At 48.1% G+C, this 25899-nt stretch overlaps 1 long non-coding RNA gene across 1 annotated transcript in view; it reads left to right on the top strand.

Moving 5' to 3' along the window:
- The first annotated feature begins 1403 nt into the window (after window positions 1–1403).
- The window catches only part of LOC140391447 (uncharacterized), a 40127-nt gene continuing 15631 nt past the window's right edge, over window positions 1404–25899 (top strand). The window contains exon 1 of the long non-coding RNA XR_011935074.1: window positions 1404–1503. This is a non-coding gene — a long non-coding RNA (uncharacterized lncRNA). The remainder of the gene's footprint in view (window positions 1504–25899) is intronic.

The following is a 25899-nucleotide window of genomic DNA, read 5'->3' as shown; positions in this document are numbered from 1 at the left end:
ACTTATCTACTCATTCACTTACTTGTAAAAACTCTTACAATATGTTCTAATATTCCTAGCTAGTTGACCCACATTCTATTTTTCTCCTAATTTATCAATTTTATTGGTCACCCTTTGCTGATTTCCAAAACATTCCTATTCCCAGTAAGCCAGAGATGGATTGTTCTCTCTGAATTTTTGAACCTGGGACCCTGGAGCTGTGAAGCAATTGTGCTATCCACAAGACTACCGTGCTGCCCCAAAAACACTGAAACCCACTTATAGATAGTCAACCTGATTGTTGCTCACTGACATTTTTTTTAATAAATTTAGAGTACCCAATTCATTTTCCCAATTAATGGGCAATTTAGCATCGCCAATCCACCTAGCTTGCACATTTTTGGGTTGTGGGGGCGAAACCCACGCAAACACAGGGAGAATGTGCAAACTCCACATGGACAGTGATCCAGAGCCGGGATTGAACCTGGGACCTCAGCGTCGTGAGGCCACAGAACTAATCCACTGCGCCACCGTGCTGCAATGTGGAATTCAATTGTATGATGATAATACCGTAATGTTCCACAACGTATTGTTCTCAGAAACTGTCACAAAAGCATACGACAAACTCATCTTCCACACTATTGGCAAATTTCATTTGTCCAGTCTCTCTGAGGGTTAAAACATCCCATCTTTATTACATTACCGCACAAGCGTCAATTACTTTTTGCTTAATGCTCTGTCCAATGGGATAATCACTACTGTGGGCCTATAAAGTTCTCCAAGCAGTATATTCTAATCTCCCTGATCCTGCCCTTTCCCTACTCATCCCTCATGGAAAATCATGAAATTGAGTTGAAGAAAAGCTGTAATTGCAGATCAAGTTAAAAAAGAGCATGGCAGCTGTTGTTCTTGCTGTCTGCATAGAAATGGTCCGCATTTTCTTTCTCAGGTTTTAACTTCTAATGTAGTGTGTAAAAATAATGTCAGAGTAATTTTGCACAGAGCTCTTAAACTGCTGTTTCACAAACAATGAAGGTGAAGACTCGGGCAGGATTTCCCAGCATGTTTTCCAGTGGCTCGCCATGGCCGCTGGAGGGATCTTCCGCTCCCGTCACTGTCTGCAGTGTCTTGCGTGGCCCGCCCGTCCCATTGCTGGGGAAAAGCCACGGGCGCTCGATTTCAGTGGAACCAAAAGATCCCGCTGGCGGGAAGCGCCGGAAAATCCCGTCCTTGGTTTATGAATTTGCTATGATCGCCATTTGCTCACAACACCCAAGTCAGGAGAGAGGTTGAAAGTAAATGGTGAATTATAGCCATTAAATAACTATCCACTGTGCAAACTCATTGGCCCATAACCTCTGCAGATTGGCCATCTCCAGCGGATTGCACCGCTCACCAGATTTACCTGCACTGGGATTCTGAAGCCCCCTTCTCATCCAACCTTCTTCACTCAGGCTGGATCAGACAGGAGCAGCGAAGCTGGACACCGGCAACATTGTCGTGGAGTAACTGGGACACAGAGAGGTACGTTACTCCCCCTTTTACGGCAGTAGCTGTTGCAAAGGGGAGGTTTAAAGGGACAATTTATAGGGAGGAGGTAAGTTATAAAGTTTAGGGAATGGGACAGGTTGGGTCGAATTTGAGGATCCGGCTGGAACCAGGCACGGCAGGGGTGAGGAATGGGACGTATCCCATAGGGGGAGGGGTTCAGTCTGGGAAGGGGGTCAGTCTAGGATGGAGGAAGTGGGATCAGTCCAGAAGTGGGTGGGTGGGGAGGGTCAGTCTGGGATGGGGCTAAGTCTGAGAGGAGGGGTCAGTCCGGGAAGGAGTTCAGTCTGGGATGCGGTTTCAGTCTGGGAAGGAGGCAGTGGGGACAATTCAGGAGGGCGGGGGGAGTTGTTAGTCTGGGATGGGGCTAAGTCTAAATGGACGGATCAGTACTGAAAGGCGTTCAGTCCGGGAGTGTGGGGGCAGTCTGCGAGGGATGTCAGTCTGGAAAAAGGTTTATCCCAGGAGGGGATCAGCCCAGGAAGGAGGAAGGGGGGTCTGTCTGGGAAGGTGCATTAGTCTGGGAGGTAAGGAGGGGGTTCAGTCTGGGAAGGGGGTCAGTCCGGGAGTGGACTCAGTTCAGACGGCTCAGTCTGGAAGGGAGGTCAGTCCGAGAGGGAGGTCAGTCCTGGAGGGGTGGTAATGGAATGGGTCAGACCGGGGATGGGGGACGGGTGGGGGGAACATGACAGGTCGGGCCGAAGGGGAGGGGGTTTCAGGCTGCGTGGAAGCGTCAGGTGCAGCAGGGTTGGGAGTTCAGGCTGGGATGAGGGTCAGTGTGGGGGGGGGGGGGGGGGGGCATCAACCCAGGTCACACCGGGAATGTGGGTTGCGTCGGGCCGGGGTGATCTCGTTGGGATGAGGCGGGGTTTAGCCGGGGAGTGGAGGGAATGGAGCAGCAGTGTGGGGGTGGTGTGGTGGTTTCCCCGAGGGGGGGGCGGGGGGGGTCGTGTTTGTGTGGGATGTCTGTGCAAGACGGGTCTGGATGTTTAACAATTACTCTGAAGTTTGAAGTTTTTTTTCCTTCTAGTTCGTTCACAGTACTATCAGGGTAAAATTGACAGAAACATTCGAAGTTACCGATTTAAATCGCTTCTGCCGGATGGTTCTCAGCCTAGTGCAATTGTCCAGGTGAAGTTAACACTTCTGGGAAATTGCCAGATAAACTCTTACGTGGGAACTTCTGTGAGGAATTCTCAGTGCATCATATTTACCCCCAAAATGTGCACTGGGGGATCTGGAAGTTATGGACCATTAATGTGTGCGCTTTCTAAAATGTACAAATCGAGCTTTCTTCCATGAAACAAACGTTTGCTCAGCTATTCATCGAATCAAATCGGTGATAAGATATAAATAATTTCAACATATTGCCAACAAAGGTTTTGAGGGCACTGATCAAATCTAATGTTGGGGAACGTGAAAAAGAAATCAAAACATTTGCACAACCTTAGCCTCAGAGGGTGTGGCTATTGCTGGCAACTGGCTTTGCTAAGGATAAAATTTTCCTCTTTATTTGGATAGAAATCTCAAAATGTCATCTTTTTTTTCAAGTAAACTGAAGAAAAACAATCAGGAATGCTGGCAGTACCTCAGTAGCGTTGGTTAGATTTTGTTTTACGATAGAGGAAAATATACTAGGATGAACAGGATAAATAATGTGGTTTGAGTGGCCACTCACAAATGTATGTTCCTTGAATGTCAGGACGGTTCAGTCGAACATACGTTCAAACATATATATACTTCTTGAGCACATTATTCATGAAAGGCTGTGCAGTTTGTGGGCGGGGATGATGTGGTTTCATGCAACAGCATAGAACATAGAACATTACAGCGCAGTAGGCCCATGGGCCCTCAATGTTGCGCCTGTCATGATATTCAAACATACATCATAACACATACATAATGATAGACAGAGCAACAGACCAATTAGCACACATAACACGACAGCCAATCACAGACAAGAGCAGACACAGTATAAAACAAGAAACACGACACTTCCTGGGCAGTCCATCTGGAGACAGCACAGGGCCAGGACCTCAAAGCAAGACACTCACACCGTCACAACGTGCTGAGTACCAAGTCTGATGTATAAATAGTTTAATGGAATAAAACTGCGTTGTACCGATCGCAACCGTGTTGGTTCGTCTGTACCTCAGAGCACCCAACACTTCATGATACCAGGAGTGAATCGATACCTACCGGCAAATCTGCCATCCTGAGCCATGGACAGCCGCAACAAACCGCAGCCGTTGCAAGTCGCTGGGAACCTGGGCACAAATTGGACGCTCTTCAAGCAGCGCTTCGAACTCTTCATGCAAGCCAATGAAAAACAGGGCGCCTCGGACAAAACAAAGATTGCCATGCTCCTCACTGACGCAGGTCAGCACGCCATCGATGTATACAACTCCTTGGTGTTCGCGGAAGGCGAGAACAAAGCTAAGTATGACACGGTCCTCCTCAAGCTCGACAAGCACTTCAACGTTGAGGTCAACGAGAGTTTTGAGAGGTATGTCTTTCAGCAGCGCCTGCAAGGTAAGGATGAGCTCTTTCAGTCATTCCTGACGCACCTCCGCATACTCGCGCAGTCCTACGGTTAGGACACCACCTCAGAGTCCATGATCCGGGACCAGATCGTTTTTGGCGTTGCCTCCGGTGGCCTATGCCAGCAGCTTCTAAAAATAAAAGGCCTGACCTTAGCATCTGCAGTTGAAGCCTGCGTCCTGCATGAGAATGCGACTAGCCGCTATGCCCAATTTCAGGTGACCGAATCGGCACGGAGGGGGTCCCACGCGACCGAATCGGCAAGCCAGGCCACCCACGAGGCTGAATGCGTCCAGGCAATCGAGTTTCTCCCGGCCCGCGGCCCGGACGAGGGCGGCCGTTTTGCGCACTTTTCAAGGCCTCCCGCGTTTGTGCGCGCCAAAACCTACGGCAACACTGAGGGACGTGCTGCGCAGGCACGCGTGATGCAAGACCGAACTGCGCATGCGCAGTGGCGTAACGAACGCCATGACGTCACGACGTGCGGCAACTGTGGAGCTGCACATTTAAAAGGGCAATGTCCTGCAAAAACCTGACAATGCCTACGCTGTGGCAAGATAGGCCACTACGCTGCCTACTGTTGAGCGGCTCAACCTGTTGATCTTCCACATCTCCGACAACCTTGCAGGAACGTGCGGACCATTCAGCCTCCACATCACAACATCCAAACCGATGACACAGATGACCAAGACGCCTTCCGGGTTGCGGTCATTGATGGGAACCGGGTCAACACCATCAATCCGGGCGATGAATGGTGTGCCACCCTGACGGTCAACCGATCGCCGATCACTTTCCGACTGGACACTGGCGCCTCCGCCAACCTCATAGCATGGTCAGTCTTCTACGCCATGAAGGTCAGACCACCAATCCGGCCATCCCGGTGCAAGATGGTCGACTACAACGGGAACGTTATCCCGGCCATGGGATCCTGCCAGATCCAGGTGACACACAACACACACACGGCCACATTCTCGTTCGAGATAGTCGGCTCATCGAAGGACTCCCTGCTGGGCGCACAGGCATGCAAGGCTCTCCACCTTATGCAACGAATCCACTCTCTCTCTCTCCAGACGGCACGTCTGACTTCCCGGATGCAGAGTTCAACGCACAGCTCCAATCGCTCCTCGCCCACAACCAGGAGGCATTCGAGGGCATGGGAACACTGCCATACACCTACCGAATTCGCCTCAAACCGGACGCCATCCCGGTCGTTCACGCACCTCGCAGGGTTCCTGCGCCACTTAAAGACCATCTCAAGCAGCAGCTGCAGGATCTCCAGGACCAAGGGTTCCTATCCAGGGTCACGGAGCCCACGCCATGTGTCAGCTCCATGGTGTGTGGCAAGGAGCCCTCCGGTGAGCTCCGTATCTGTATTGACCCCAAAGACCTCAATAATAATATTATGAGGGAACATTATCCCATACCCAAACGGGAGGAGATCACCAGCGAAATGGCCCAGGCGAAGATATTCACGAAACTGGACGCTTCTAAGGGGTTTTGGCAGATCCAACTGGACCCGTCCAGCCGAAAGCTATGCACCTTCAACGCCCCTTTTGGCAGGTTCTGCTACAACCGGATGCCATTTGGCATCATCTCGGCATCTGAGGTCTTCCATAGAATCATGGAGCAGATGATGGAAGGCATCGAAGGGGTGCGTGTATATGTGGACGATATCATCATCTGGTCCACCACACCGCAGGAGCACATATATCTTCTCCAACGCGTTTTTGCCCGCATACGGGAAAACGGCCTGCGCCTCAACCAAGCCAAGTGCTCCTTTGGCCAGACCGAGTTGAAGTTCCTGGGGGACCATGTCTCCCGGTCAGGGGTCCGTCCGGATGCAAACAAGGTGAGCGCCATCACAGCCATGCCGCAGCCGGCCGACAAGAAAGCTGTCCTACGCTTCCTTGGCATGGTCAACTTCCTGGGGAAGTTCATTCCCAACCTTGCCTCCCACACGACGACTCTGCGCCACCTCGTCAGAAAATCCACAGAGTTCCAGTGGCAACACACACACCAGCTGGAATGGGAGGAGCTCAAACGCAAACTCACCACGGCACCAGTGTTGGCGCTTTTTGACATGTCTCGTGCCACCAAAATCTCAACTGATGCCAGCCAATCAGGCATTGGAGCAATGCTCCTGCAGCGGGCCCCAGTTGCATCGCGGGCCATGACCCCCACAGAGCAGCGCTACGCGCACATCGTAAAAGAGTGCCTGGGCTTGCTAACCGGTTTAGACAAGTTCCATGATTACGTATATTGTCTTCCCCGGTTCACTGTCGAAACTGACCACCGCCCCCTGGTCAGCATAATAAACAAGGACCTGAACGAGATGGTCTACACTCCAGGGAAGGACCTCATCGTGGCGGATGCCCTATCCAGAGCAGTGAGCACGCCGCCAGATGCAGAGGGATTCGTATGTCAGGTCGAGACACAGGTGGCTTTCACAGCGGCAAATCTGCCGGCTGACGACTCCAGTCTGGCCCGTATCCGCCGAGAGTCTGCGGCCGACTCCCTTCTGCAGCGAGTGATGCGCCACATGACGGGAGGATGGCTCAAAGGGCAGTGCCCGCAGTTCTACAATGTACGTGACGACCTAGCCATCATTGATGGTGTCCTTCTGAAGCGGGACCGGATTGTGATTCCGCACAGCATTCGCCAGCTGGTTCTCGACCAACTACACGAAGGCCACTTGGGGGTCGAGAAGTGCAGACGGAGGGCCCGAGGGGCGGTATACTGGCCGGGCATCAGTGATGATATTGCCAACATGGTGCTCAACTGTACAACCTGCAAAAGGTTTCAGCCGGCACAACCTCCTGAGAGGCTTCTGCCCCATGAGCTGGTGACGTCCCCCTGGGAGAAGGTGGGTGTCGACCTGTTTCACGCGCTCGGCAGGGACTATGTCATCATAGTTGACTACTTCTCAAACTACCCTGAAGTCATACGCCTGCACGATTTGACATCGTCTGCTGTCATCAGGGCCTGCAAAGACACCTTTGCTCGCCACGGCATTCCGATGACTGTCATGTCGGACAATGGGCCCTGTTTTGCCAGCCAGGAATGGTCGTCCTTTGCTGCTTCATATGGCTTCACACACGTGACGTCCAGCCCTCTACACCCCCAGTCAAATGGAAAGGCGGAGAAGGGCGTTCACATTGCCAAGCGGCTCCTCTGCAAGGCTGCTGCTGCTGGGTCGGACTTCTGCCTCGCCCTGCTGGCCTATTGCTCGGCCCCACTAGCCACTGGTCTCTCACCAGCACAGCTGCTGATGGGTCGCGCCCTCAGAACCACTGTGCCTCCCATTCTGGCACCAACAATAGACCATGCTCCGGTACTGCATAGGATGCAACTGCAGCGCGGTCGCCAGAAGAGATCGTACGACACACGGGCAACTGATCTTACCTCCCTGGCCCCTGGAGACAACCTCCGCATTCACCTACCAGACGGTGGCTGGTCAGCACCTGCCGAAGTCCTCCGACGCGTGGCTCCCCGCTCGTTCCTGGTACGCATGCCGGATGGATCCGTGCGTAGGCGCAATCGCCGAGCCCTTCGCTTACTTCCACGCTCGCAATGGGAACCTACACAGACGCCGTGACCTCCACTGGTTCCTGATAGTGACTTCATGGAGCTGCCGTATACCATGCCACCTTCTGAGGCTCGCACCTCAGCCGGTGGTTCTCGACCCACCCTTGAGGCGGTCAACCCGAATTCGTCGCCCACCTACTAGACTGGACTTATGAGACTGTTCACACGTTGAACTTTTGCAACCACTGTTTTATAACATGTCTCTGTTTTATCGTTACAGGCATTTGTTTGATCGTTCCAAATTTCCACGTTGTTCTTCTTTTTGTTATGGTACAACCTCGTTAGCATGTCACACCTGACATCGCCCCTTGTATATAGTTAAGCCCCATGTACATGATGTAAATATTACGCACACACACACATTTACCTGCACTCAGGACACATTTATATTGATAACCACGTCGGCACATAATCTTGTAAAAAAGGGGGGATGTCATGATATTCAAACATACAGCATAACACATACATAATGATAGACAGAGCAACGGACCAATTAGCACACATAACGCGACAGCCAATCACAGACAAGAGCAGACACAGTATAAAACAAGATACACAACACTTCCTAGGCAGTCCATCTGGAGACGGCACAGGGCCAGGACCTCAAAGCAAGACACTCACACAGTCACAACATGCTGAGTACCAAGTCTGATGTATAAATAGTTTAATGGAATAAAACTGCGTTGTACCAATCGCAACCGTGTTGGTTCGTCTGTACCTCAGAGCACCCAACACTTCACAATCTGAAACCAATCTGAAGCCCATCTACACTATTCCCTTATCGTCCATATGTCTATCCAATGACCATTTGAATAAGTTCATGAACAGCTACTGACAATTTAACTGCATCGTTTCTTTGGAAGAAGAAGATTTTAAGGGAAAAACCTGCATTTATCTGGCACCTTCCATGACTTTGGGTTTTCCCAAAGTGCTTTATAGCCAATAAAGTTCCTTTGAAGTGTAGTCACTCTGGGAAAAGTGGCAGTTCATTAAAATGCAGTCAAGTCCCACTCTAAATTCCAATAGTGAGGTGAACAAAGGAGGAGATGCACAAGAGATAAGAATCAGAGGAATGGAGAGTTTAGGAATAGGGAGGCTGGATTCTCTGATTCTGTGGTACATACATCTCGACGCCGGCATGGGAATGGTGGCTTTTTACGGCAAAAAAACTGGCGCAAAACAGCCACCGGTTCCCCGTTTTACTGGGGGATAGCAGGGAGGCAGCGTCGAGCACCCGGCTCTAACTGCCAATACGCCCCAGAGAATTACCGGGTCCGTGACCGCGCATACACACAGCGGCAGCCTGCAGCGGAACAGGCCCACGAAATAGTCCCTCCCTTCGGCCGGCTCGCGTGCCCCAAACCACCAGCCCCCCACCCACCCCCACCCCCACCCCCACCCCCACAGTGCCCCCAGCCCCAAATAATGTGCCCAAAGATCGTCCCTCCCCTGACTGTGGCGGCACTGGACTGAGTCTGCAGCCGCCACGCCGAGTTCCCCACGGGTGACACCACACGTGTTCCAAGCCGTTGGGAACTCGGCCGGTCCGAGGGGGGGGGCATCGGGAGGTGGGCCTCAGGCAAATTGCTGAGGCTGTTGATACGTGACGCGGCGAGGGGGCGGAGCATCACAAAAGCAGAACTCGTATTCTCTGGCTGGTCGTTCAATGCGATTTCAGGCTGAATGAAGCTATGATTAGGTCGAGGTGGTGACATGGAGGAATTCAACACAGATGAGAATTTAAAGATTTGGAATCATTTCTAACAGCAAGAACAGGGGTGAAAGGCAGGCAGGCAGAGAAGGGCAGCAGAGTATTGGACAAGCTAAATGTCTGAGAACAAATTATTCTGGAATGGGATATAATGGAGAAGCAAATGTATCTTCCAGCTACCTCTTTTAAAATCTATGATGTATCATAATAAGGAAGGAAATAACACAAAATTACATTTAATGGACACACAAGTAACTGGCTGAAATGCTGCAGGGTGACTCTTGAGACAACGGAACCCCACCCTGTTACCAGACAAGAAGCATCCAGAAACTAATTGCCATCTCTGGCAGAGACAAAGGAACATAATGGCCACCTCATCAAGAGATCCCTGTGTAATGCCCAGACTGATTTTTGTGGATTTGTCTTCCCACTTGGAATATACAAAGAATGGGTTAAAAGCCAGCAGACAGCTGTCCCAGGATGCCTGTTGGTGTGTGTTCTGTGAGAACAAATGCTGGAGGTTTGGCACCAAAGTAAAAGCCAGCAAGCATGCTCACAAAACTCCTGCAAATTTTGCAGGTTTTTCTAAATATCTCTCTCTCTGACTGTGGAAGTCAGTCAAGCCAACAGAGACTGCAGATGAAAACAGAATGGGGAAGCTTCAATGCAAAATTACAGAACACTGGAATTGCCAAACCGACTATTCGCCTGCTGAAGTCAACTCTAATTTCACTTCAAAACCGTCTATTCACCTACTGAAGTCAACTCCAATGGAGTTTTGAGTTGTAACAGACTCAACATTTACTCCTCACAAGTCAATGACTGTTTATTTTACATACACTTATTTTGAATTCAAATCGCCCTTCTATGAATTTATATGCATTTGTTTTATCTTTTTCTTGCCTTTAGTAATTAATAAATGTACTCCATCTTTACCTCATGAAAGCCTCGTTAAGAAGGGTAGCAAGGATAATCCAGGGAACTATCCAGGGCCGGTCAGTGGCAGGGAAATTACTGGAGAGAATTCTTCGAGACAGGATCTACTCCCATTTGGAAGCAAGTGGATGTATTAGCGAGAGGCAGCACAGTTTTGTGAAGGGGAGGTCGTGTCTCCCTAACTTGATAGAGTTTTCGAGGAGGTCACAAAGGTTGATGCAGGTAGGGCAGTGGATGTTGTCTATATGGACATCAGTAAGGCCTTTGACAAGGTCCCTCATGGCAGATTAGTACAAAAGGTGAAGTCACACGGGATCAGAGGTGAGCTGGCAAGGTGGATAAAGAACTGGCTAGGTCATAGAAGGCAGAGAGTAGCAATGTGTGGTAAACCACTGTGTTCCTATATTAAGGGTTGTACGGTAGAACCTGCACTATAGGTTCACCTGGGCCCCTGCATGCTAGCTCCGTCCAGGAGCCGGGTATAAGTATGCGTGGCCTTCAACTCGCAGCCATTTTGTCAGCTGCTGTAGGAGGCCACACTTCAGAGACTAATAAAGCCTCAGTTTGAATTCAACTTCGTCTCCAGCCAAATTGACCGTGCCTCAATTTATTAGTATTTGATTCAGAAGATGGACCTCCGGATTAAACCAGATCGACTGCAGCTGGATCCACCCGCAAGCGACGCCAGAAAGGACTTTCAGCACTGGCTTGCTTGTTTTGAAGCGTATATCAACGCGGCGCCGACCCTTGTTCCAGAGGCTCAGAAGATTCAAATCTTGTACTCCAGACTCAACTCTAAAATCTTCCCGCTGGTCCAGGATGCGCCCAATTACGCTGACGCTATGACTCAACTCAAAGAGAGTTATGAGCAGAAGACGAACACGCTCTTCGCCAGACACGCGCTCGCAACGCGTACTCAACTACCTGGTGAGTCAATCGAGGACTTCTGGAGGGCCCTGATCCCACTAGTTCGGGACTGTGACTGCCAGGATGTTACAGCTAAGGAGCACTCAGATCTCCTGATGTGGGATGCTTTTGTAACTGGGATTGGGTCCGATGTTATCAGGCAGCGGCTCCTAGAAGGGGCCACGCGCGACCTCGCAGAGACTAAAACACTAGTGCTTTCCATGACGGTTGCCCTGCGCAATGTACAGTCCTACGCCCCCAACCTCATGGCCCACTCCTCCTATGCTTCATGGGTCCCACAGGCAGCTGCCCCAGTGGGGGCACTACCCACCCAATATGCCTGCGCTACGTACCAGCCAGTGATCTCCGGGGGGCCCCGATGCTATTTTTGCGGCCAACAAAGACACCGCCGCCAACGCTGCCCGGCCCGCGCTGCCCTTTGTAAGGCCTGCGGGAAGAAGGGCCACTACGCAGTGGCGTGCCAGTCCTGCTCAGCGGCAGTGGTCGCCCCCCCCCCCGCCCCCCCCCCCCCCTGTCACGGACAATGGGCGCCACTATCCACCCTTCCTCCCCAGGCTATGTGCGAGCAATGGGCACCGCCATCTTCTTCACCCGCACCAGGCCCGCTCAGCGGCAGCCCCCCCCCCCCCCCCCCCCCGGTCACGGACAATGGGCACCGCTATCCTCCCCAGACCATGTGCAAGCAATGGGAGCCACTATCTTCTCCCCCGCCACGTGACCCCCTGCCTACTGGACTTCGGGAGCACCGAGAGCTTTGTACATCCAAATACGGTAAGCCGCTGCTCCCTTAAGGTACACCCTACCAATCAAAGTATCTCCCTGGCCTCCGGATCCCATCGCGTAACGATCCGGGGGTACTGCACGGTCACGTTCACAGTCCAAGGCGTAGAGTTCCTCAGTCGAACTATTACTTATCACGATGATTCCATTTTGACATACCTATCTCTGCCAGGCATTACGACGAAGTACAGGGTTTCCTTGTGTGTACTTAGATAATTTCTGAGACCAACAACCTATGTCCTAGAAGTGTGATATTAGAAGAATGTACATCCTGGATTGCCACTATTTACCACGTTATGAAAGAACACAATGGCATTGTTGCAAATCCGAGGTATATTTGTTCTAAAGAAAGCCTAGGGCTGTATGATCCCTCAGTCTAATTTTCTTTTTTACTCATTATATTTCTGATGTTAGACAAATATTTGGATTTGGATTTGTTTTATTGTCACGTGTACTGAGGTACAGTGAAACGTATTGTTCTGCGTACAGTCCAGACAGATCATTCCATTCATGAAAAAAACAAAATACATACATAAATACACAATGTAAATACATAGGCAGAGATATTGGGTGAAACATATGGAGTGCAGTACCACTCAGTAGATAAGATGTGTGAAGAGATCAGATCAGTCCACAGGAGGGCCATTCTGGAGTCTGGTAACAGCGGGGAAGAAGCCATTTTTGAATCAGTTTGTGCTTGTTCTCAGATTTTTGTATCTCCTGCCTGATGGAAGACGTTGGAAGAATGAATAATGTGGGTGGGAGGGGTCTTGGATTATGCTGCCCGCTTTCCCCAGGCAGCAGGAGCTGTAGGCAGAGTCAGTGGATGGGAGGCGGTTTTGCATGATGGGACTGGGCAGTGTTCACGACTCTCTGGAGTTTCTTTCGGTCTTGGGCCAAGCAGTTGCCATACCATCGGTGATGCAGCCAGATAGGATGCTTTCTATGGTGCATCTGTACAAATTGGTAAGAATCAATGTGGACATGCCGAATTTCCTTCGTTTCCTGAGGAAGTATAGGCGCTATTGTGCTTTCTTGGTCATAGTGTTGACGTGGGTTGGTTAGGGCAGATTGTTGGTGATGTGTATACCTAAGAATTCAAAGCTGTCAATCATCTCCACCATGACACTATTGATGCTGACAGTGGTATGTACGATACATTGGTTCCTGAAGTCAATGACCAGCTCTTTCGTTTTGCTGACATTGAGGGCGAGATTGATGTCGTTACACCACTCTACCAGGTTCTCTATCTCCCTCCTGTACTCTGACTCATCAAATATTTTGGCAAATGCACCCAGGTCTGTGGCAGAATAAGTTCCCTAACATAGGATATAATATGGCATGAAATACCTAGGAGCAGAGAAACAATGGGCAAAACTATGGAAAGGCTGAGGGACTTGAGGCTGTTTTTGTTAGAGAGAAGAAGGTTAAGAGGTGACTTAATTGAGGCATACAAGATGATCAGAGGATTGGATAGGATGGACAGTGAGAGCCTTCTTCCTCGGATGGTGATGTCTAGCATGAGGGGACATAGCTTTAAATTGAGGGGAGATAGATATAGGACAGATGTCAGAGGTAGGTTCTTTACTCAGAGAGTAGTAAGGGCGTGGAATGCCCTGCCTGCAACAGTAGTGGACCCGCCAACACTAAGGGCTTTCAAATGGTCATTGGATAGACATATGGACGATAAGGGAATAGTGTAGATGGGCTTTAGAGTGGTTTCACAGGTCGGCGCAACATCGAGGGCCAAAGGGCCTGTACTGCGCTGTAATGTTCTATGTTCTATGTTCTAAACCTTGTGCCCTTTCCTGTGAGTTTGGTGGCAGGTGGGAAGCCCATCACTTTCCTACCTCCACACCGATTGACTTTCTGGTGGGAAGGCCATTCGATGGTCTTCCACCAGGGGTCTTTGCTCCCGGGGAAAGCCCCACTGCTGGCCTGTCAAGTGTCTGATTGACACATGATGTACAGGAGTTCCTGAAAAGAGGTGACACGGGGTCTTGTCGGCTTTCTAGCCCAGTGTTCTTCAAACTCGGGGGTGCGACCCGCGGGTGGGTTGCGGGCGGGTGTCGGGAGTGTCGTGGAGCCGAGGATTGGGCGTGCATGCGCAGTGCGGCCGCTATTTTTTTTAACGGTCGCAGCTTTTTGTTTTGCAAATTTGGAGGGTTTTTATTCATTTTATTCATTTATTTTATTCATTTAATTTTTTTTAAATTTTATTTTATTCATTTTATTTCTTATCTTTCTTCACAAGTTCGGGGGGGGTTTATTTAATAAAATTTTACGGAAAAAAATGCAGAACTTTGGACAGATGGAGACTCCATACTTTCCGACACCGCAAGGCTTCACCTTCATCCAACAGGTTCCATTGGAGGAGCGTGTACGAGGGCCAAAGGGACCCAAAACCATTTCCTCCATTTTTATCAGCAGCAAACAAGGTAACAGAAAATGGTGGGTCGCTCAGGTCAGCCGGCGTGGGTCGCGAAGATCAGCCAGCGTGGGTTGCGAAGGTCGGCCGGCGTGGGTCGCGAAGGTCGACCGGGTTGGGTCCCGAAGGTCGGCCGGGTTGGGACCCGAAGGTGGGTAAAAATGGGTCCCCGGAAAAAAAGTTTGAAGAACACTGCTCTACCCAGTGACCGAGACTCCTGAAGGCTCAACAAAATTCTGCCTTATAAGTCTACAGCAGAGATGACAACATAAGAGCATATGAAATAGGAGTAGGAATAGGCTAGACGGCCCCTTAAATCTCCTCCAGCATTCAATACGATCGTGGTGAGCTCAATTCCACATTCTCACCTGTTCCCTAGACCCCTTGATTCCCTGAGAGTAATAAGGTTTATTAGTCATAAACTTGAATATACTCAGTGACTGGGAAACCAGTCAGAAGGAATAGAAACTTCCAAAGATTCATAATCCACTGAGTGAGGGCATTTCTCCCCACTTCAGTCCTAAATGAGATACCCCTTATCCTGAGACTATGTCCCCTGGTTCTAGACGCTCCAGTCAGGGGAAGCAACCTCTTAACATCTTATGTAATCATAGATTTATGGGGCAAGATTACATGGGTATCTGGGGGTGGGATTCTCTGATCCTAAGAGTTGACGCCGTCGTAAATGCCGTTGTGTTTTACGACGGCGTCAACAGTCCCCCAGGAGCAGCGATCCTGCACCCTACAGGGGGCCAGAACGGCACTGGAGCGATTCACGCAGCTCCAGCTGCTGATATCGGCATCAAATGGGCACCGCGGGTCTGCACATGCGCGCTGCAACCGGCGTGAACTCACGCATGTCGCGCTAGTTTCTTTCTCCACGCCAGCCCCAACGCAACATGGCGTAGAGCTGTAGGGGCCTGGTGCCGAGTAAAAGAGGACCCCACCAGAAGATACTGACCCGTCGAATGGTAGGCCCCGATCGCGGGGCAGGCCACGGTGAAGGTCCCCCCCCCCCCCCCCCCCCCCCGGGGTCGGACACTCTTCCCCCCCGCGGGGTCGGACACCCCACCTCCCCACTAGGCCACCCCCCGCAGGATGGATGCCGAGGTCCCGCCGGGTAGGACCACATGTGAACACCGCCGGCGGGACGCGGCCTATCTCGGTGGCCACTCGGCCCATCCCGCGCGGAGAATCACCGGAGGGCCACGTAGAGCGGCCCCTGACGGGTGCCGCGCCAACCACGCCAGCACCGGCGTCGGGGCGGCGTCGCATGTATCACGCCCCCCCCGGTGATTGTCCGACCCACCCAGCCCGGGGTTAGAGAATCCCGCCCAGGGTGCCCCATCCTGTTGCTGAAAAAGTTGCCATTAAGCTCATCCCTTCTCCAACGGGCAGCCTCGCAGCCATTGAACATGTTGAGGAACATTAATTAGCTTGAGACAGGAATTACACACCCATCAGGAGAGGAATCACTGATCCAAAAGCTGCTGACTAATCTGATCGGCCAGCAGCTCTCCAGTCCCACCAGTGCCACCAGGAGCAGAGGCCAGTGCTCGGACTGCATTTAGTACCTGAAGAAGACAAGTCAGGTGCTGGAACACATGTAACTGGGGATTCTTGGTGAGACAAGTAGATCAGGAAGAAAACCCTCTGCAGGGAAAGGGGGGGGGGGGACTAGAGGGGGGGGGGGTACACAAGCCAGAGGGGAGGAGGCTGGGGGGGGGGGGGGGGGGGGTGAAGGAGCACCTATTGGAACAAGGGACGAGGAAAGGTTGATGGTGCTAGGCCTTTTCTCATTGGAACGGAGAAGGATGAGGGGCGACTTGATAGAGGTTTATAAGATGATCGGGGGAAAAGATAGAGTAGACAGTCAGAGACTTTTTCCCCAGGTGGAACAAACCATTACAAGGGGACATAAATTTAAGGTGAAAGGTGGAAGATATAGGAGGGATATCAGAGGTAGGTTCTTTACCCAGAGAGTATTGGGGGCATGGAATGCACTGCCTGTGGAAGTAGTTGAGTCGGAAACATTAGGGACCTTCAAGCAGCTATTGGATAGGTACATGGATTACGGTAAAATGATATAGTGTAGATTTATTTGTTCTTAAGGGCAGCACGGTAGCATTGTGGATAGCACAATTGCTTCACAGCTCCAGGGTCCCAGGTTCGATTCCGGCTTGGGTCACTGTCTGTGCGGAGTCTGCACGTCCTCCCCGTGTCTGCGTGGGTTTCCTCCGGGTGCTCCGGTTTCCTCCCACAGTCCAAAGATGTGCAGGGTAGGTGGATTGGCCATGATAAATTGACCTTAGTGTCCAAAATTGCCCTTGGTGTTGGGTGGAGGTGTTGAGTTTGGGTGGGGTGCTCTTTCCAAGAGCCGGTGCAGACTCAGGGGGCCGAATGGCCTCCTTCTGCACTGTAAATTCAATGATAATCTATGATTAATCTAGGACAAAGGTTCGGCACAACATCGTGGGCCGAAGGGCCTATTCTGTGCTGTATTTTCTATGTTTTCTATGTAAGGGACCTGTGAAGGAGGTACACATCATTTCCCGCCCATTGGCAGAAGCAAGCTTACCTGTAGAGTTTCACAACGTTTGCAAACTCCTTCCATTTCCTGAAGATTTGCGGCAGAGTGGGAACTGGGCCTAAAGTAGTCATTAATTGGTGTGAGGGTTCACGGAGCAGATAAGGGAAAACTGTTCCCATTGATGGACATGTCAAGTGCCAGAGGACACTGATGTCACGTGATTGGTAAGAAGAACAAAAGTGACATGAAAAGTTTAATTACACTGTCAGCAGTTAGAATGATATGCACTGTGTTATGGACATGGAAAATATGTTGGATAATTTTCCCCATTTTCCCACCTCTCAACTGACCACAACAAGAGATATTTTAGAGAAAGCGTGATCAACTTTCTGGAGTGCTATGATTTTTAAGAATGGACACAAAACAGGCTGTCTTACAAGTTTTAATTTTTTAAAAGTTTATTTTCAAAACATCCAAATTGTGATCGCCACAAACATCCACTCCTCATTTGCACAAACAAGAAAAGATGATTGCTAAGGATGTAGTGTACACTTAGATTTATTAAGGTCCCCAAAGTCATGATTACTCACGTTTTTCAAGAAGATCATTGGAAATGTTGCAAGTCTGAACATTCTTGTTTGGTACACTGAAGGAAAAATGGAGGCTGAATGTTTCTCGTGATGAATTTAATCGGGTTTAATCCAGGTTACAACATGTATCTGGCTTTTCCAGTCGGATTTGTGGTCAGGACCCCATGATAGGTACAAGAAAAGCTCTTCATTCCAGGATTTCGACTTGAGCCCTCCTGTTCCCATAACAACCAAGCTACCCTGAATGAAGAGGTATGTTCCAGAAACATATATATATAGACATATATATTCACCTGAGGAAGGAGCAGCGCTCCGAAAGCTAGTGACATCGGAACAAACCTGTTGGACTTTAACCTGGTGTTGTAAGACTTCTTACTGTGCTCACCCCAGTCCACCGCCGGCATCTCCACATCATGTTGTTAAGCCGACGTTAGAGCAGGTCACATGACCCCTTTAATTTTCCATTTGACCTAAAATTAAAGATTCAGTCCCAAAACAAATCCCAAGGGCATGAACTGCTTGAGCACCTGAGGAGTCATGAATATTGTTAAACATTGTGCAAACATCACAGCTTTGGAAGGTGCTATCGACTAAGCCTTGGTGAGGTACTGCAGTGCATATTGTAGAATGTATATACTTATGATTGTGCATCAGGTGGTGGAGGGAATGGGTGTTGAAGGGGGCAGATAGGGTACCAATCAAGCAGGTTGCTTTTTTATTTTTTGTTGAGCTTCCCGAATGCTGTTGGAGCTGCACTTGGCTTGGCAAGTGCAAAGTATTGCATCACACTTCTTACTTGTGCCTTGTAGATGGTGGACGGCTGTAGGGAGTCAGCAGGTGAGTTATCCGCCACAGAATTCTCAACTTCTGGCCATGTTTTGTAGTCCCTGTATTTATAAGGCTCGTCCGGTTCAGTTTCCGGTCGATGGTAGCCCCCACGATGTTGATGGTGGGAGATTCAGTGATGGTAATGTCATTGAATGTCAAGGGGAAATGGTTATATACTTTCCTGTCAGAGATTTCATCGCCTGGCACTCGTGTAGCGTTATGACACCCTGGGCCTATGCACAGTCTATTCCAGCCCCACAGACCCCAGAGTCCCAACACAAGCAAATTAACTAATAATTCATCTAACGTTTTGGAGATCTTTGGCTCGTGACTGCTCCAATGACTTACAGGCACCAGAATTGTAAGTGAAACACAACAACTCTTTATTTATAACAAAAATAGAGATAAGAGATGTAATAATTATAATAGAATAACGGCCAGATAATCTACTACTCCCCCCTTTTACCATCCTACCCTCTACCCAAACGCACAAAGAGGGAGAGGGAGGGGTAAAAATAGCAACCGGATTAATATGAAATTGAAGATGAGTGTCCTTGCTTCGGATGTTGAAGTTGTTGCAGCAGCAGACTGTCCTCGCAGGACGGGTAGTGACTGCAACCACCAGTTAGATTGCCAACAAGAATCATCTGGCAGGACCGTTCAGTCAGATTTCCCAAGCTGTAGAGTTTGCTCTGGGGGAGTCACTTCAACTTTTATTGCCCTGGCCCGTCACTAAAAAGACCAGCCTCAGGCCTGTGTAATTGCTATTTGTTTCCAACTCCACCAGAATGGCAAACAGTCATTCATAGATAAGAACAGAGTTCCCCACACAAGAGTTTTTAAATGGGTTTTAAACAACTTGCCCTGCTTTCTGCTGGTGGCTTGTCTGGATGTCCTTAAGATTTTCTTTGTCTTCCTTCTTTTTTTGTCTACTATGCATGTACTGTGTACATTCCCTTGGCCGCAGACTTTTTTTTCACTATACTTCGGTACATGTGACAATAAATCAAATCAAATCAAAATCACTGAGAGTTGTCTTAGCCTGAGTTTTACTCACCAGAATGTCCTCCATTTTCATTTCATTTTTCATTTTCCAATATTACTGAGGAGAAAACAGTCTCCAATTGGGTTTCTAAGAGAGATTTACCCTTTTAGGGAGAGAGAAACTTAAAGAGCCTCCTACAGCTCTGAGTTCAAAACAAAACTAAAACCTGGAAACACAGTCTCAGAGAGGAAGGAACATTCCAGAATGGCCAGCACCAATCAGCATAGATTATCAGCTAAATCCCAGAAATCTGAAGCAGCCCATTGGCCGCCAGCCCAGTCCATCAAGAGATGTTATCCATGATGTCAGACCAAACAGCACATCAGGTTGGAGATTCCTTTTTTAAATTAAAGGTGAAGTCCATCTTAAAGGCAAAAGTGCCATTAATTGTCCAGGTACAAAAATATAAATAGAAGAATAACAGAAATTAAAAGGAAAAACAAGGGACAGGCAGCGATTAACAGGAGGATCCTTACAGCAGCATAAATGTTACTTGCCACGTGTCAGCTCCAGCCTGGTGAGGCTCCATGGGATCTACACTTGATGTTGAGAACTCCTAGGTCAACTCCTTCCTTCTTGTATATGTGCTGCAACTTCTGCAAGGTGTGTCCTGTCAGTGGGATTGTGACAGTGGTGTCTGGGATTCGATGAGTATGACAATGGTAGGCTGTTGCTTGACTAGTCTGTGGGACAGCTCTCCCAATGTTAGCACAAATCCCCCTGATGTTGGTAAGGAAGGCTTTGCAGGGTCGACAGGACTGAGGTTGATGTTGGGTTATCCATCCAGTTTGATCCACTGTTAGCCCTCCTGCCCAGAGGCTAACTGTGGCACTTACAGAGCCAATTAAGGGCCTCTTCTTGCTGAAACAGGCATTTTACCTGCAGGAGGTGAGTCTTTGGCCTACAGCAGTAAATCCCTGCTCTGTCAACGGCGCTGCCTGCTCTCACTAACCAGACAATCTCCTCACACACCTCAGTCTCACTGTGGTCTACCTGATTATCCCTCGTGCCCCAGATTTCACTTACCTGGTTAGGAGGGCAGCATCCTTCCATGGTGAATTAACTTCATATTTCCCATGGTGTTGGATGTAGAAATGTATATATGTTTCATATTTGTGGCAATAATGTTATTAAAAACACTGGTTTACATAAAGTACATACAGACAGTGTTTTTACTAAAGTTGGGAGAAAAAAGGGTGGCAAAAAGGTGAGATAATCATTTATTTTAACCATTTACATTTTTACAGAGAGATGGCTAATGGAACATTGTTTTAATATAAAGGCGCTTCCTTGGAGTGTGGATAATTTATGAGAGAGTGGTGGTTAGTCCTAGCTAAGCAGGTCATGGGACAACTTAGTGGGATACAGTTGGTGTAATTAATGGGAGGAGCCAGGTCAGTCTGTAGTTTTTCAGTCTGCCAGAAGATTTTAAGTTGACCAGCGGTATGCCATAGGATGACAGAAGGATTTTTAGGTTGTTCTTAAAAGGGTCTCTCTCCCTAAAGATCTGCATAGATAAGTAAGTAACCCTGATGGCTAACTTTATTTTTTAGTGGTATTTGAACTGTATTGGGTTCTTCAATTGGAATATAGTGGCAGGTGTAGCTAGTAAGTTAAAGTTTTTTTTCAGAACAGTTTAATTGATAACTACAAAGATATTTCTTTGATGTTAATGTGCTTAATTTTGTGTTTAAATTAAAGTTTGTTTCAACAGAAAAGATATCTATTGGTTCGAGTCATCACTCCTCGGGTGAACTATTGTTTCCTCACAGTTTTTCAGATAGAAAATTGTTTGGGGTTTCCCGTCCGGTATCCTAATGAAAGTTGGGGTCTGGTCTGATATCCTGACACCACAATATACTCTATTTGCCGTTTCCGCTCACTTCACCTATCCATAGTCCGACACAGATATTTTTCCAATTTTAACTCTAACTGAATGCATTTTCAATGAGTTAAAATCAGGTCTTTTATGTCTTCCTCAAAGTATACTTTCCCACTGGGCTTTGTATCATCAGCAAACTTTGATACAACACACTCTAATCTTCACCTAAGCTATTAATATGGATTATAAATAGCTGAGCCCCCGATACTGATTCTTGCTTGGCTTAACTTGGCTCTTCATCCGAGATGCCAAGAGTGAATATGAAACCAAGCTAGAGTCACAGACAGACTCTCGGCGGTTGTGGCAAGGCCTAAACAACATAACGTGCTACAAAGCGAAGCCTAGCAGTATCTCCGGCAGCAGCGCACCCCTCCCTGATGTACTCATTGCATTCTATGCTCGGTTCGAGCAGGAAACCAACAATCCGCTGTCGAGTGTTCCAGCAGCCCATAACTCACCCAACCCACCATCACAGCTTCCGAAGTCAGATCGGCCTTCCTGAAAGTGAACCCTCGGAAGGTGACGGGCCCAGGCGGGATCCCTGGTCGTGTACTCAGAGCCTGCACAGACCAGCTGGCAGATGTGTTCGTGGACATCTTTAACCTGTCCCTACTCCACTCCAAGGTCCCCACCTGCTTCAAGAAGACCACCATCATACCGGTTAAAGAAGGACCAGGCAACGTGCCTCAATGACTACAGTCCGGTGGCCCTGACTTCAGTCGTAATGAAGTGCTTCGAGAGGTTGGTCATGAAGCGCATCACCGCCATACTCCCAGAACGCCTTGATCCACTGCAATTCGCATACCGCCGCAACCGGCCCACAGCAGACACCATTTTCCTAGCCCTACACTCATCCCAGGGCATCTCGACAACAAGGACTCCTACATCAGACTCCTATTTATTGATTACAGCTCCGCTTTCAACACCATAATCCCAGCCAAGCTCATATCAAAGCTCCAAAACCTAGGACTTGGTTCCTCACTCTGCAACTGGATCCTCAACTTTCTGACCTACAGACCACAATCAGTAAGAATGAACAACAACACCTCCTCCATAATAGTCCTCAATACCGGGGCCCTGCAAGGCTGCGTACTTAGCCCCCTACTCCACTCACTATACACACACGACTGCGTGGCAAAATTTGGTTCCAACTACACCTACAAGTTTGCCGACGATACGACCATAGTGGGCGGATCTCGAATAACGATGAGTCAGAATACAGGAGGGAGATAGAGAACCTACTGGAGTGGTGCAGCGACAACAATCTCTCCCTCAATTCCAGCAAAACTAAAGAGCTGGACATTGACTTCAGGAAGCAAAGTACTGTACATACCCCTGTCAGCATCAACGAGGTGGAGATGGTTAGCAGTTTCAAATTCCTAGGGGTACACATCTCCAAAAATCTGTCCTGGTCCACCCATGTAGACGCTACCACCAAGAAAGCACAACAGCGCCTATACTTCCTCAGGAAATAAGGAAATTTGGCATGTCCACATTAACTCTTACCAACTTTTACAGATGCACCATACAAAGCATCCTATCTGGCTGTATCACAGCCTGGTATGGCAACTGCTCGGCCCAAGACCGCAAGAAACTTCAGAGAGTCGTGAGCACAGCCCAGTCCATGACAAGAACCTGCCTCCCATCCATTGACTCCATCGACACCTCCCGCTGCCTGGGGAAAGTGGGCAGCATAATCAAAGACCCCTCCCATCCGGCTTACTCACTCTTCCAACTTCTTCCATCGGGCAGGAGATACAGAAGTCTGAGAACACGCACGAACAGACTCAAAAACAGCTTCTTCCCCATTGTCACCAGACTCCTAAATGACCCTCTTATGGACTGACCTGATTAACACTACACCCCTGTATGCTTCATCCGATGCTAGTGCTTATGTAGTTACATTGTGTACCTTGTGTTGCCCTATTATGTATTTTCTTTTATTTCCTTTTCTTTTCATGTACTTAATGATCTGTTGAGCTGCTCGCAGAAAAATACTTTTCACTGTACCTTGGTACACTTGACAATAAACAAATCCAATCCAAACCAATCTTGCTGCATTCCCCAGAGAAACCATCTCCCCAAAGCATCCAAAACAGAAAATCTGTTAGTGAGGGAGATAGACCCAGTGGACTCCTACATTACCTGACCCAGGGGACTCCTACATTACCTGCCTAGTGCTTTTCTTCTGTCTGGCTGTCACCCAATATTTTTTACCAGTGCATTTTTTCCCTGCAGTGTGTCTACCTCACTGTATATGCTATCCACAAAGAACTCAGCCGTGCGGATGCTCCACTGTGACTCCAGCTCTGAAATTCAGATTTGTGGAGCTACAGCTGGATACCATTCCTGCACATATGGTCATACTAGATACTGGAAAGGTGCCTGACTTCCCACATCTCTCAGGAGGGGCATCCCATGTGGCTGAGCTTCCCTGCCATGACGCCCCCTTAAATGACATACCCCATTTACTTTTACTTTGCCTTTAAAAGGATAGTAGAAATACTCAACAAATCCGACTTACCTAGGCTGCTTCTCTTCTTGCTGAGGAAAGGTAAAAAATGAAAGAAGCACCACCTCCCCTCTTCACCAAACTCCCTCATTCACCAAATTCTAACTCAAACACTCTAATGCAGCCCAAATAAGTTATCCAATATACACAAAAATAGAATGCCAGCATTTGCCTGCTAACTGATATCATGCTGAATGATTTATGCTTCCCGATTATTATCATTGATGTTATAACTGACTTAATTTTAATAAGGTGTACTGACAAATGAAGGCATGATTCTAATAACAGTAAGATAAATATATGCATCTGTTTATTTATCTATCACATATTCAAAGTCTTGCCTCTAGCACATAGCTCCTCTGAGTGTCACACTTCTTGTTGCACTTCGCTGCCTGATTTAGTCCATGTCATTATTACTATGGCATTTTTCTGCCATATTTGCCTGCTATGCTTTACTTTACTTGTTGACAATGCCAACCTCTTGCTAGCATATTAATGGCCAATCCCACCTCAGCTGGTCTTTTGGCTGTATTTTAACAAAACACTTGGCTTCTGATTTAGTCTAGAGTTGTCTCAAAACACAACCTGCATTCCAACTAACCTGGAGTCCTGGTGAGTAGAAAGGTTCCTCCCAAATCATATGTGCCTTGAAACTCCAACCTAATCTGTTTAATCCCATCTTCCATTTGCAGTTTTAACCCTTATAGCAATGGAAGGGGTAAGAAATAGTCAGATTTATGTTTCTGATTTATGTCAAGTGACTGATGCTGGACAAGTCACACATCTGGCTGCTAATGAGAACATACTGAGCTAACCTAAGTTGCCTTCTGCCAAATAGCCTGTTGATGTTCACTACTAACATTCATCCACAATGAAACACTCATGGAACTAGATTTTGAATGAGTCATCTCTTTCAGGAACAGAAAGATGAAAAGGAATTTAAAATTGGCAGCTGTTTGTGTTTGCATCTACTTTTGCCAATTTTCTCCCTTAAGGGTAATGGTTCTTGCATGGGTTCCTTTAAACTCATTGTCTTGGAATTTATTCCAATGTGGCACCCTTTTTCAGTAGTAAGTACCTTCTTAATTGGTTTTCAATCAAGATATCTAATTCAAACGTGCAGCCTGTCTCCCAGAATGCCCCGCCATATTTAAGAGATCATTTCTGATTCTACCTGATGTGATGAATTTAGGTACTGTAGCTATTCAAATAATGAAATGGCCCTGAAGTTCCTCAGGGATTCAGGCGTCCCCTCCAAGATAATGGAGGAATTCCCACAGAAATAACCAAAGGCATTCTCATGCCAGCGATGCAGGTGAAGTAATTTTAACCTAACCTAACCTTCCCAGGACCGAACTAATGGGATCAGAAAAGCCATCTAGTTTGATTGGCATACTTTTCTTCCTGTTGATGTTTCCCAGGGTTTAATAGTTGCCTTGTAAGAGGTGTACCCTCCATCCAGTTTTTAGGGAAAATAAAATATGGACAAAGGCTCTTTAAGTTAGGAGTTCCCATTCCTTAGACTGGACTAGTACCAAAGATTCTTCAAGCTTGAACTATGATAATGAATTTCTCCATATGACATTATCCCACTGTAATTCTGCTTTCCTAGATCATATATGTTCTCCTTTGCAGCAATTGTTTGTTTACTGTACAAGCTATGAAAGGTAAAACAGATTATTGTCACAATCCCATTAATGTTTAAAGAAACATTTAAACACCCAGTGATTAACTGAACTATGCCAAAGATTTCACCTTTCAAACCAAACAAATGATACTGCATATCAAAAAAGGAATTAAAAGAACACGAAACATGCCAGAAATTCAGTTCTACTTTACTTCTCCTGAAGCGTGCCCTTATACTTTACAAGAAATTCGAAGGTTCAATCACCAACCTAGAGCACTCCAGAATTCACTTTAAATTCTCTTCCTCTTCCGTGTTCTAACTATTGACCAAGGTACAATATTTATGGGGATCCTTCTATTATCTTTACACTAAGCACTTTCTTTATACTTTCCTTTTTGATCTCAAAACTCTCAAAAAGTATGAACTTCACTGCCTTCTTCCTTAGGGACT

The sequence above is a fragment of the Scyliorhinus torazame genome, chromosome 15 (genome assembly GCF_047496885.1).
Source record: "Scyliorhinus torazame isolate Kashiwa2021f chromosome 15, sScyTor2.1, whole genome shotgun sequence".
Taxonomy (NCBI): Eukaryota; Metazoa; Chordata; class Chondrichthyes; order Carcharhiniformes; family Scyliorhinidae; genus Scyliorhinus; species Scyliorhinus torazame.
Note: the sequence above shows the minus strand (reverse complement) of the source record. Positions and strands in the feature narration are given on the sequence as shown.